The sequence below is a fragment of the Budorcas taxicolor genome, chromosome 10, assembly GCF_023091745.1.
Source record: "Budorcas taxicolor isolate Tak-1 chromosome 10, Takin1.1, whole genome shotgun sequence".
NCBI classification, from domain to species: Eukaryota; Metazoa; Chordata; class Mammalia; order Artiodactyla; family Bovidae; genus Budorcas; species Budorcas taxicolor.
In genome coordinates, this window is record NC_068919.1 from 15,743,104 (window position 1) to 15,756,156 (window position 13,053).

Consider the following 13,053-nt stretch of genomic DNA (forward strand, 5'->3'; position numbering starts at 1 on the left):
ATAATTTATGGCTCAACCACACAATGGATTACTATATAGCCACTTAAAAAAAAAAAAAGAAGAGGTTCTCTTTGTACCGATACAGAGTGATATCCAAGATGTATTTTTAAGTGAAAATAAGAGTGTAATAGCTAACACTTGTATCCCATATTTCATCAATTCTAAGACGTGCATTTTTTCACTTTGTGACTCACTTGAAATGAGGATGTGTTATAGTCGAAGGTGTGTCATAATTTAATTGGAATGTTTTTTTCCTTTCCTAGTCCATAAAATAATGACATGTCTTAGAGTACATGGCGTTTTGGATTCGATGAAATACAGCCGTGCTTACCCAGTGCGAGGCACTGTCCATTTCAATCTCACAACAACCCTGTGAGGGTAAGTACTATTATTTTTTGCATTTCACATGTAAGGAAGTTAAGATTTGACCTCAGGCAGTCTCACTCCAGAGCCCGTGCACTTAGACTTCTGATCCTGCAACTTCCACGGTGCCAGCACCACCCACCACATGTAGATGGCTCACTGTGCACCAGGCCCCGTCCGAAGTGCTTTGTACATATATTCGTTCATCTAATCCTCAGATAACCGTAGGAGACAGCTGCCACTGTTACCCTCATTATACAGTTGAGGAAACTGAGACACTGGGAGGTTATGAAACTTGCTTAAAGACACAGCTGATTTGTGGAAGAACTGGGGTTTGAGCATGGGCAGTCTGGCTTTAGAGATCATGTGTTTAATGATACCTTTTGTGTAAAAAGGGAGGGAAGTTATAATACATCCATATTTACAAAATGGCATCTTAGAACTAATTTAAAAAGTACAAGTGTATCGGTAGGGTAACACATAGGAACTGAGTGATTGGAGAATGCAATGGGAATGAAAGGTTTTACTGCATGTCTTTTTTATTTTTAAATTTCATTTAATTGAAGTGTTGTTGCTTTACAATATTGCGTTAGCTTCAGGTGTACAGAGAAGTAATTCGTGTATACATGTGTGTGCGTGTATATATGTATATATGTGTGTAAACATAGGGCTTCCCAGGTGGCGCTAGTGGTAAAGAACCCACCTGCCAATGCAGAAGACGTAAGAGATAAAGGTTCAATCCCTGGGTCAGAAGCTCCCCTGGAGGAGGGCGCGGCAATTCCATATATATATATGCACATACATTCTTGTTCGGATTCTTTTCCATTATAGGCTCTTACAAAATATTGAATACAGTTGCTTGTGCTATACAGAACCTTGTTGTCTATTATTGTGTATATAGTAGTATGTATCTTTTAATTCCGAACTCCCAATTTATCCCTTCCCCTTGTTAGCCTTTGGTAACTATAAATTTCTTTTCTATGTCTGTGAGTCTATTTCTGTATTATCAGTGAGTTTACTTGTATTCTTTTTTTAGATTACTCATATAAATGAAATTTTATATTTCTCTTTCTCTTCTGACTTCACTTAGGATGGTAATCTCCAGATTGATCCATGTTGCTGCAAATGGTATTATTTCATTTTTTATGGCTGAGTAATATCTCATTGTACCACAACATCTTTATCCATTTATCTGTTGATGGACATTTAGGTTGCTTACATGTATTGGCTATTGTAAATAGTGCTGCTGGGAACATTGGGTTGCTCTGGTTTTTTTGTTTTGTTTTGTTTTTTAAAAGATTTGATTGGAGTCTAGTTGATTTACAATATTGTGTTAGTTTTAGGTGTACAGCAAAGTGAATCAGTTATACATTATATCCATTCTTTCTAAGATTCTTTTCCCTTACAGGTCATTACAGAATATTAAGTAGTTTTCTGTGTTATACAGCAGGTCCTTGTTAGTTATCTATTTTATATATGCGAATGTGTTTTCAAATTAGAGTTTTTGTCTTTTCCAGATATATGCCCAGAAGTGGGATTGCTGGATCATTTGGTAGCTCAATTTTTAGTTTTTAAAGAAAGCTTCACACTGTTTTCCATACAGACTGTACCAATTTACATTCCCACAAATAGTGTAGGAGGGTTTCCTCTTCCCCACACCCTCTCCAGCATTTACAGGGCTTCCCTAATAGCTCAGCTGGTAGAGAATCCACTGGTAGTGTGGGAGACCTGGGTTTGATCCCTGGGTTGGGAAGCTGCCCTGGAGAAGGGAAAGGCTACTCACTCCAGTATTCTGGCCTGGAGAATTCTATGGACAGTCCATGGGGTTGCAAAGAGTCGGGCACACCTGAGTGACTTTCACTTCACTCTCCAGCATTTGTTTGTGTATTTTTTTTTCTTGGTAAGGAAGTAGGATTCATTGGTGGGTGTGAGTAAGGAGGGGCATTGCCAAGCCTCTCATGAATGCAGGGCCCACCATTTGTCCAGGGGCTTGTATTCGACCCCACCACCCTCTGGGATGAGCTTTTCTACCACCATGGTTTCAGATTCATCCACGTTAAACTTAGTAAATCCCCACTTCTTGGAGATGTGGGTTTCTGGTGGCCAAGGAACTTGAAACTTGGCCCTATGGAGGGCCTCAATCACATGCTTCTTGTTCTACAGGTTGTTGTGGATGGACATTACAACTTGGCTGGTATGGGCCCTGGGGCTTCCCAAAGTCACAGCACATACCTGTCTGGAGCCTATAAGCTCTAGCACAGGACAGCATCTTGTTGATGCAGGTGAGGAAAGGGTGGAGCCACACTTGGATGTGAAAATTATCTTTGCCATAACTTTTTCCCATGTACTTGTGGGCGCAAATATGGGCAGCCTCCAGAGCATCAGAGGAGAGCTGCTCATACTCATCTGATACCATGTGGCCACAGAGTGGGAACTCATTCACTTTGCCTTCTTTCGCCTCCTGTCAAAGATGCAAATCTTAGCATCAGGGACACCTCGGCAGAAGCAGGACTTGAGGTATGGCTTGTTCTTATAGTACCAGTAATACAGGGTGGGGTGGCGGCCCATGGCAACACCAGGATCTTCAGTGGCCTTCTGAAGGGAAAGAGTGTTTGTGAACATTTTGATGATGGCTATTCTGCCTAGTATGAGGTGATACCTCACTGTACTTTTGATTTTCACTTCTCTAATAAATAGCAATATTGAGCATCTTTTCACATGCTTGTTGGCCATCTGTATGTCTTCTTTGGAGACATGTCTATTTAGGTCTTCTGCCCATTTTTTGATCTGACTGTTTGGTTGTTTTTGGTTGTTTGACATTGAGCTTCATGAGTTGTTTGGTTACTTTGGAAATTAATGCCTGTCAGTTGCATCATTTGCAAATATTTTCTCCCATTGTTTTGGTTGTCTTTTATTGTACTGACAGTTTCTTTTGCTGTGCAAAAGCATTTAAGTTTAATTAGGTCCCATTGGTTCGCTTTTACTTTTCATTACTCCAGGAGATAGATTTGAAAAACTATTGCTGTGATTTATGTCAAAGAGTATTCTGCTTATGTTTTCCTCTAGGAGTTTTATGGTATCCCATCTTATATTTATATATTTAATACATTTTGAGTTTATTTTTGTATAAAGTGTTAAAGCATATCCTAATTTCATTATCTTATGTGTAGCTATCCAGTCTCCCTGGCACAATTTATTGAAGAGACTGTCTTTTCTCCATTATATATTCTTGCCTCGCTTGTCATAGATTAACTGACCACAGGCACGTGGGTTTATTTCCTGTCCCATTGATCTGTATGTCTGTTTTTGTGCCAGTTACCATACTGTTTTGATGAGTGTAGCTTTGTATCATAGTCTGAAGTGAGGGAGCATAATTACTGTAGCTCCATTCTTTCTCAGAATTGTTTTGGCTATTTGGGGTCTTTTGGAGTACAGGTCTTTTTCCTCCTTAGGTAGGTTTATTTCTAAATATTGTATTTTATTGCACACTTCTTTGTTTGATTTTTGACCCATGTGAGTATATTACCTATTTAACCCATAACAAAACAACAGTTTAAACTTTGCTCCAAATTAATGTATCAGTGGTTTGAAAGAAATGATCCTAAGTAATCAGTTAATGAGATTTCTGTACCTATTTGCCCTTTTAATATTTATCTTTTAAGCCTCAGAAGGATTGCTTTTATTGTTATCAAAGTAGCAATGGATAACAGACAAAAATCTATATGTACCATGATTTCAAAGCTTGAATCCCACCATAATACCTATATATGGCTCTGTCAGATCACACTTGTCTGAGGATAAGAAAGTGAAAGTCACTCAGTCATGTCCGACTCTTTGTGACCCCTTGGACTATAAAGTTCATGGAATTCTCCAGGCCAGGATACTGGAGTGGATAGCCTTTCCCTTCTCCAGAGGATCTTCTCAACCCAGGGATCAAACCCAGGTCTCCCACATTGCGGGCAGATTCTTTACCAGCTGAGCCACAAGGGAAGCCCAAGAATACTGGAGTGGGTAGCCTATCCCTTCTCCAGCAGATCTTGACAACCTAGGAATCGAACTGGATCTCCTGCATGGCAGGAGGATTCTTTACCAACTGAGCTATCAGGGAAGCTCAATATGAGGATGGTGACATATAACCCGACATAATTCCACCTTTCTCTTTGACCAGTGTGGCCTCAGCCTGTCACCTCCAGTGAGTGAACGGTGGGATGGCATGAACATCCATTGTGTTATGGTTGATTTTTAAAAGTCTTTTAACCCATGCTAGTGTTCAAGTTAGCTAGGCCATTGACTTTCCTGACATCTTCTTATAGCCTCCATGATTTGGAGGATTGGAATTTTTTTAGTATCTAAATTCACCAACAAATCCTATCTTAAAGGACTGGGGCTTAGTCTTTGGCTTGCATTTATATTACACAGTTGTGGCATCAGTTTTTAAGCAGATTTTTGAGAAAGATTTTGACTTTTCAGAAAAGGTGATAAAATGGCTACTTTGTATTTGTATTTACTTTGGGAAGCTTGCCTGATATTACATACATAAAGGACAAGATATACATTTTGGTTATATTAAATGGTTTATTTGAGTTGGTAGATCAGCATCCCCCCATATGTTTCATGGATAGAAAGCAACCCTTCTAGTGTTGATTCTTTCAGAGTGTTGTTCTAACACAAGTGGAAAATACTTGAGTTCTGTTTTTTTCTAGGTAAAAGCATAAATTATCAGCTAATACGAATCCAGTCATCCTAGATCAGGGTTGACTCATTGGAAAAGACTCTGATGCTGGGAGGGATTGGGGGCAGGAGGAGAAGGGGACGACAGAGGATGAGATGGCTGGATGGTATCACGGACTCGATGGATGTGAGTCTGAGTGAACTCCAGGAGTTGGTGATGGACAGGGAGGCCTGGCGTGCTGTGATTCATGGGGTCGCAAAGAGTCGGACACGACTGAGCGACTGAACTGAACTGAACCAGGTACTGATGCTGAGAGGGATTGGGGGCAGGAGGAGAAGGGGATGACAGAGGATGAGATGGCTGGATGGCATCACCGACTTGATGGACACGAGTTTGAGTAAACTCCAGGGAGGCCTGGCGTGCTGCGATTCATGGGGTCGCAGAGTTGGACACGACTGAGTGACTGAACTGAACCTGATACTCAAAGGACTCAGGGCTCACTGAACCATCAAAAGAGAACTCTGTTAGTGTCTTTTTGTTTTTAGATTCCTAGTAAGTTAAAAATGAATAAATATCTGAATGGGGCCACGAAAATCAAACCATATTTTAAATATCTACATTTTTAAAACTGGCAACTTTAATACAAAAAAAAAGATATAACAAAATTTACTGTACTTGTGCTAATTAGAAGATAATTACAGAATTTGTAAAAATGTTAATTCACAGGACACAATCAACAGTGTGGGTCCATTAATGGGTCACAAGTTTAAAGTTCTTGGATGAACCTCTTTCAGTCTTGTTGGCATGCCTCTGTGGTCATACATATGATTTCATTTGGAAAAATATTAAAATCCTATATCTACAATCTTTTGTGAATGTGAGGCCTGGGGGAATCCAGCAAAATTCTAGAGGTTGGAGGAATTGTCCCCAGAAAATACAAATTAGGAGAAGACCTCTGATTACAGTTCTGTTCTTTGGCATAGGTTCTAGGAGGATTGGTATAAGCCATCTTTGAATTAGGCATATCAAAGTTACTAGAATACATTACTCTTTTATTAATTTGTTCACCCGTAAGAGAGCACACTGGGAGTAAAATAAGGAGTTCAGCAATGCTGCTTGGTCTTTGCACTTTTGGATTCTTCTCTTTATGTATAGCTAAAAGTTTGGTCTATATTTTAAAAGTATTTAACTATAATTCTCATCATCTATTTCCCATTTTAAAGAGGCTCTTTAGGAAATATAACTCCCATGCAAATAGCAATCAAAAGAAAGCAAGAGTGGCTATATTAATATCAAAGCAAACTTCAGAGCAAATAATTTTATCAGGGACAAAGAGGGACATTACACGGTAATAACAGGACATATCTACCAAGAAAGCACAGCAGTCCTAAACATATATACACCAACAACAAAGCTGCAAAATATATGTAGTAACAAGTACCAGGCCTGAGAGGCGAAATAAACAAATCCACACTTAGGGCTGAAGACGTCAATATTCCTTTTTCAACAAGTGATAGAACTAGACAGAAAATCAGCAAGGATATAGAAGAAAACAACAACCAACAGGATCTCACTGACATTTTTAGAACATTCCACCCAATAACAGCGGAATTACACATTCTCTTCACACCCTGATAGAATATATCTTGGTATACGTACATTTTGGTATACGTTTAGCTTGGTATATGATGATAGACTGTATCCTGGGCCATAAAACAAGCCTCAATGAATTTAAGATTGATATCATAAAGACTTTTTTTTTTGAACATAATGGAATAAGAAAGGAAATAATGAGGATAAGAAGAGAAATCAATAGAATTGAAAACAAAAACAATAGAAAAAATCAATGAAACAAAGAGCTGATGCTTTGAAAAAATCAATAAAATTACAAAACTAGGAAGACAAAGAAAAAATGAGAGAAGCCTTGAATTATCAATGTCAGGAGTGGTGAAATTGAGGTTTCATGAAATTGAATGAAATTGAATTTTCATACAGATCCTGCAGAGATCAAAAGGAAAATAAGGAAGTACTAAGAACAACTCTATACACATTTGACAACTTAGATGAAAAAGACCAATTCCCCCCAAAACACAAACTGTCACAACTTAAGATGAAACAGATAACTTGAGTAGCTGATCCTATAACTACTAAGGAAACTGAATTCATAACTTAAAAACTCTTCTCAAATGAAAGCATCAGATCCAGATGGTTTCACTGGAAAAGCCTATGAAACATTTAAAGAATTGACACCAATTCTACACAATCTCTTCCAGAGAGTAGGAAAAGAATTTTCATAACATATTAAACTAGTATTTCCCTGATACCGAAACCAAATAAAAATAGTGCAAAAAAAGAAAACTACAAATCAGTTCTTATTATGAATATACATGTAAAAATCCTTAACAAAATATTAGCAAATAGAATTCAGCACTATATAAAAAGAATCATATACTACAGCACAATGAATATTATTCCCAGGATGCAAGGTTAATTCCACATCTGAAAATCAGTTACTATCATCCACTTTAAAGTTTAAAGGAGAAAAATCACTCACTCAGTCCTATCAATTATTCCAGGAAAAGCATTTGACAGAATTCAACATCCATTCTTGATAAACACTCCTAGAAAAAAAGGAAGAGAAGGGAACTTTAACTCGATACAGAAAATCTACAGTTAACATTTTACTTACTGGAGAAAGACTGAATGCTTTCTCCCAGACTTCAGGAACACAGCAAGTATTTCCACTTTCATCATGCTTAGTCAACATAATGCAGAAGTTCTAGTGAGAGTATGAAGGTAGGAAAAGAAAATTAAAGGCATAATGATTGGAGGAAAGAAACAAAAATGGCACTGTTAGCAAATGGCATGATTGTCTGCCTAAAACCCCAGGGAATCTACCCCAAAAAACCCACCTAAAATTAAGAAGTAAGTTCATCAATGTTATAGTATACAAGCTCCACACAGTAAAATCAATTATACCTCTATATGGGCTTCCCTGGCGGCTCGGAAGGTAAAGAATCGGCCTGCTATGCAGGAGACATGGGTTTGATCCCTGGGTTGGGAAGATCCCCTGGAGAAGAGAATGGCTACCCACTGCAGTATTCTTGCCTGGAGAATTTCATGGAAAGAGGAGCCTGGGAGGCTACAGTCCATAGAGTGGCAAAGAGTCAGACAGAACTGAGCAACTAGCACTTTCATTTTTCATTCTAGCAACGACCATGTGAATACTGAAATTAAAACGCCATTTTAAGTTGTTCAAAAAATGAGATACTTAAGTGCAAACCTAACAAAATATGAGAAGATTCGTATGCTGAAACTCAAAACCCTAGTGAAAGAAAAAAAATTTTAATAAATGGAGAGACAGATTGTGTGAATGGATTGGAAAGTTCAGCATGGTAAGGATGCCACTCATTTTTAAACTAATATCTAAGTTTAATGCAGTTTCTATCAAAACCCCACAAAGATTTTTTTTTGTAGACATAGGTGAGGTTTTTATATAATTTCTATGAAAAGGCCAAAAAGCTACAATAATTAAAACAATTTTAAATGAGAAAAAAGTGGAAGGGGGACTGCCCTGGCAGTCCAGTGGTTAGGACTCCACACTTCCAGTGCAGGGGGCATGAGTTCAATCCCTGGTCAGGGAACTAAGATCCCACATTACTCACAGCATGGCCAAAAAAAGGAAAAAATTGGAGGAATTAATCTACTTAATTTCAAGATTTATTAAATAGCTACATTAATCAAGCCTGTGTGCTATTGAAAGAGGCATAAACATTAAATCAACAGGATAGCATATCCAGAAATAGATAGATAGATCGCCACATATACACCTAAATGATTTTTTACGAAGCAATTCAATGGAGGAAAGATAGACTTCTCAAAATATGGTGCTTGAGCAACTGGACATTCATAGGTTAAAAACAAACTCTCAACCTTAGCCTCATAGCTTATGTAAAAATTAATTCAAAATGGATCATGGACTTAAAAGTAAAATGTAAAACTACAAAACTTTTAGATAGAAACATTGAAGAAAATTTTCCAGACATAAGGCTAAACCCAGAGTTCTTAGTCTTGACACCAAAGGCATCATCTATAAAAGGATTAATTGACCTTCATCAAAATGAAAAACTTGTGCTCTACCAAAGTCCGCATATATGACAAAAAGCTAGTAACTAGTATGCATAAAGAGCTCTCAAAATTCAACAGGAAAAAAGAAAAGGAAATAAGAAAGTATCCAGTGAGAAAACAGACAAAGTGCATGAAGTGACATTTCACCAAAGAGGATGTAGTGACGGCAGATAGACATATAGAATATCATTAACCATAAGGGAAATGCAAATTAAATCCACCATAGTGAAGTGAGAGTTGCTCAGTTGTGTCCGACTCTTTGGGACCCCATGGACTATATAGTTCTTGGAATTCTCCAGGCCAGAATAGTGGAGTGGCTAGCCTATCCCTTCTCCAGGGGATCTTCCTGACCCAGGAATCAAATCACTGCATTGCAGGCAGATTCTTTACCAACTGAACTATCAGGGAAGCCCACCATAAGCTACCCCTATACATACCCATTAGAATTTCTGAAAAAAAAAAAAATGACAACACCAACACTACCAAGGATAAAGAGAAACTCAGTTATTTATATAACTGGAGGAAATGTAAGATGGTATGGCCTCTCTGGAAAAGAGAGAGTTCCTTTGAAAACTAAACACACAGCTTCCATACAATCTAGTTATTGCACCCCTGGGCATTTATCCCAGAGAAATGAAGACTTATGTTTACATAGAAAGCTATATAAGAATTCTTATACAGCTTTATTCATAATAGCCAAAAACTAGAAATAACCCTCCATGTCCTAGAATGGGTGGAATAGTTAAACCCTGGTATCATGAAATACTACCCAGCAATGACAAGGAGGGAGCTATTATACAACTGGGGTGAGTCTGCAGAGAACTGTGCTGAGTTAAATTAGACAGTCTCAAACATTTACATATTACATTATTCTACTTATACAAAATTTCTAAAAGACAAAATTATAGAAATGTAGAACACAATCCTTGTGCCAGGGGTTAACGAGGCACTTGGGGCTGGAGAAAAGTGTGGCTATAAAAAAGCCAACATGAGGGATCTTTGTGGTGATGGAAATGTTCTGTATATTGACTGTGTCAATGATAATATCCTGGTTATGATATTTGACTATACTTGTAAGATCTTACCACTGGAACTAAGTGAAGGGTGTGCAGAATTTCTCTGCATTATTTCTTACAACTACATGTAAATATACAAGTGTGTGAATGCTCAGTTCACTTCAGTCACGTCTGACTCTTTGCGACCCTATGGACAGTAGCCCACCAGTCTCCTCTGTCCATGGGTTTCTCCAGGTGAGAATACTGGAGTGGGCTGCCATGCTTTCCTCCAGGGGGTCTTCCTGACCCAGGGATTGAACCCATGTCTCTTATGTCTCCTGCATTGATAGGCGGATTCTTCACCACCAGTGCCAGCTGGGAAACCCAAATATACAAGTATCCCAAACTAAAACTTTCAGTTAAAAAAAGAGAAGTCATGAGCTAGGGAAAATATCTGTAGCAAACATGTGAGGCATGGAATAACAGTCATTTTACAAGAAGTTTTAATATAAATATTTTTTAAAGTTTTAGTAAATCAATAATTAAAATAATAAAATTCCCCCAGAATGACAGGAAAATAGATGTGGATAGATAATTCAAAAAAAGGGATACAAATCACTATTTGAATTTAGGGCTTCCCTGGTGGCTCAGACTGTAAATAATCTGCCTGCAATGCAGGAGACCCAGGTTCGATGCTTGGGTCGGGAAGATCCCCTGGAGAAGGGAATGGCAACCCACTCTAGTATTCTTGCCTGGAGAATTCCATGGACAGAGGAGCCTGGTCATGGGGTCGCAGAGTCGGACATGACTGAGTGAGGAAAAGAAATGTTTAGTAGCATTCAAAGAATATGGATTAAAACTATAATAAGGTACAATCTTCCTCCTATGAAATTGGCAAAAAAAAAAAAAAAAAACCTAAATAAAAAAATATATATCCAAAGGGGACTAAATTGCATGAAAAAGGTGTTCTTGTACACTTGATGGAGTATGTAAATTTGCTAGTTTTAACTGTAAAAAATGTTTCTAACTTTTGACCTAGCAACCCAACTTCAAGGAATTCATCTGAAGAAAAATCAAAATGTGGTCAAAGATGTATACCTAGTACTGTTCACTCCAGCGTTGTTTGCAATAGAAAAACTTGGGAAACAAGCCAGTGTTTAACCATGGGGAATGTTTTTACAGTTTATATAGTACATACATACAATGGAATATACTATCTAAAAAATCATGGTTTTAAGAATAGTCACTAATAGGAAAATGTTCAAGATATTATTAGTAAACAAAAAAATATACTAATATGTCACTAAGTGATTCTCTGAGGGTCACAGGTTTACAGATTTTTTTTCTATTTTTCTATTTCAAAATTTCTAAAATGTTTGTTTTCAAAATTTGGTAACATAAGAATGATGTTACAAGTATTTAAATTGAATATAAAACACAGTTTAATATTTTAGGTGATTTATAAAAGGCATTCATGGGGACTTCCCTGGTGGTCTAATGGTTAAGACTCTATGCTTCCAATGCAAGTGGTGTGAGTTCAGTCCTTGGTCAGGGAACTAAAATCTCACATGGCTGTGCTGCAAAGCCAAGAAATAAAAATAATTGAAAAAAATCATTCATAATCTTAATTATATAATATCTTTGTTTTTGCATGCTGTCTTCTACATTATTATTTCATCCTGAATTTTCTCGTACATACAACCTGAAAAAATTGTACAATAATCACTCACATATTTGCCATTTAACTTCTAGCATTAACATTTTGCTTATTCACTTGATCACGTATCTATCAACCCATCTTATTTTTTTTATACATTTAAAATTAAGTTTCAGAAATCAGCGCCTTTTACCTCCAAATCCTCCAGCATGCGTATCCTTAGCCAAAGTTCAATATTTATTTATTGTTCTAATTTTTTTAGCTGAAATGTATACCCAGTGTGTGTTAAGTCGCCCAGTCATGTCTGACTCTTTACAATCCCATGGACCCCTGCCTCCTCTGTCCATGGAATTCTCCAGGCAAGAATACTGGAGTGGGTAGCGATTTCCTTCTCCATTACACCCAGTGTCCATTCTTCTAAAGATTGTCCATTTCTTCTAGGTTGTCCATTTTGTTGGCATATAGCTATTCACAGCAGACTTTTATGATTCTCTGTATTTCTGTGTTATCAGTTGGAACTTCCTTTTAACTTCTTATTGATGAGTCTAGCTAAAGGCTTGTCAATTTTTACTTTTTCAAAGAAGCAGCTTTTAGTTTCATTGATCTTTTCTACAGTTTTTTTTTTTAGAATCTATTTTATTTGTTTCTGCTCTAATCTTTATGATTTCTTCCTTTCTGCTAACTTTAGGTTTTGTCTCTTCTTCCTCTAGTTGCTTTAGGTGTAAAGTTAGGCAGTTATTTGAGATTCTTCTTTTTCCCTGAGGTAAGCTTGTATTGCTATAAAGTTTCCTCTTCAAACCACTCTTGCTGAGTCCTATAGGTTTTGGATCATCATGTTTTCATTGTCGTTTGTCTTTAGATTATTTTTTTATTTCCTCTTTGATTTATTCAGTGATCCGTTAGTTGTTTAGTAGCATATTGTTTAGCATCCACTTCTTTTTTTTCCAGTTTTTTTCTTGCAGTTGGTTTCTAGCCTCCTAGCACTATGGTTGGAAAAGATGCTTAATATGATTTCAAGTTTCTTACATTTACAAATGCTTGTTTTGTGATCCAGCATGTGATCTATCACAGAAAATGTTTCATGTGCACTTGAAAAGAATGTGTATCCTGCTGCTTTCGGATGGAATTCCCTATAAACATCAGCTAAGTCCATTTGGTAACCTATTGTGGTACTCCCATCCCAACAGTTATTCAATCCCAGCCATTCTCCAGCCTACCAACCATCTCCTGCTTTTTCA

The 13,053-nt window shown here is 37.4% G+C and overlaps 1 pseudogene; it reads right to left on the reverse strand.

Annotated features, from left to right (window-relative positions):
- Positions 1–2,319: 2,319 nt before the first annotated feature.
- Positions 2,320–2,931, reverse strand: LOC128053756 (60S ribosomal protein L10-like; annotated as a pseudogene).
- Between the last annotated feature and the right edge of the window lie 10,122 nt (positions 2,932–13,053).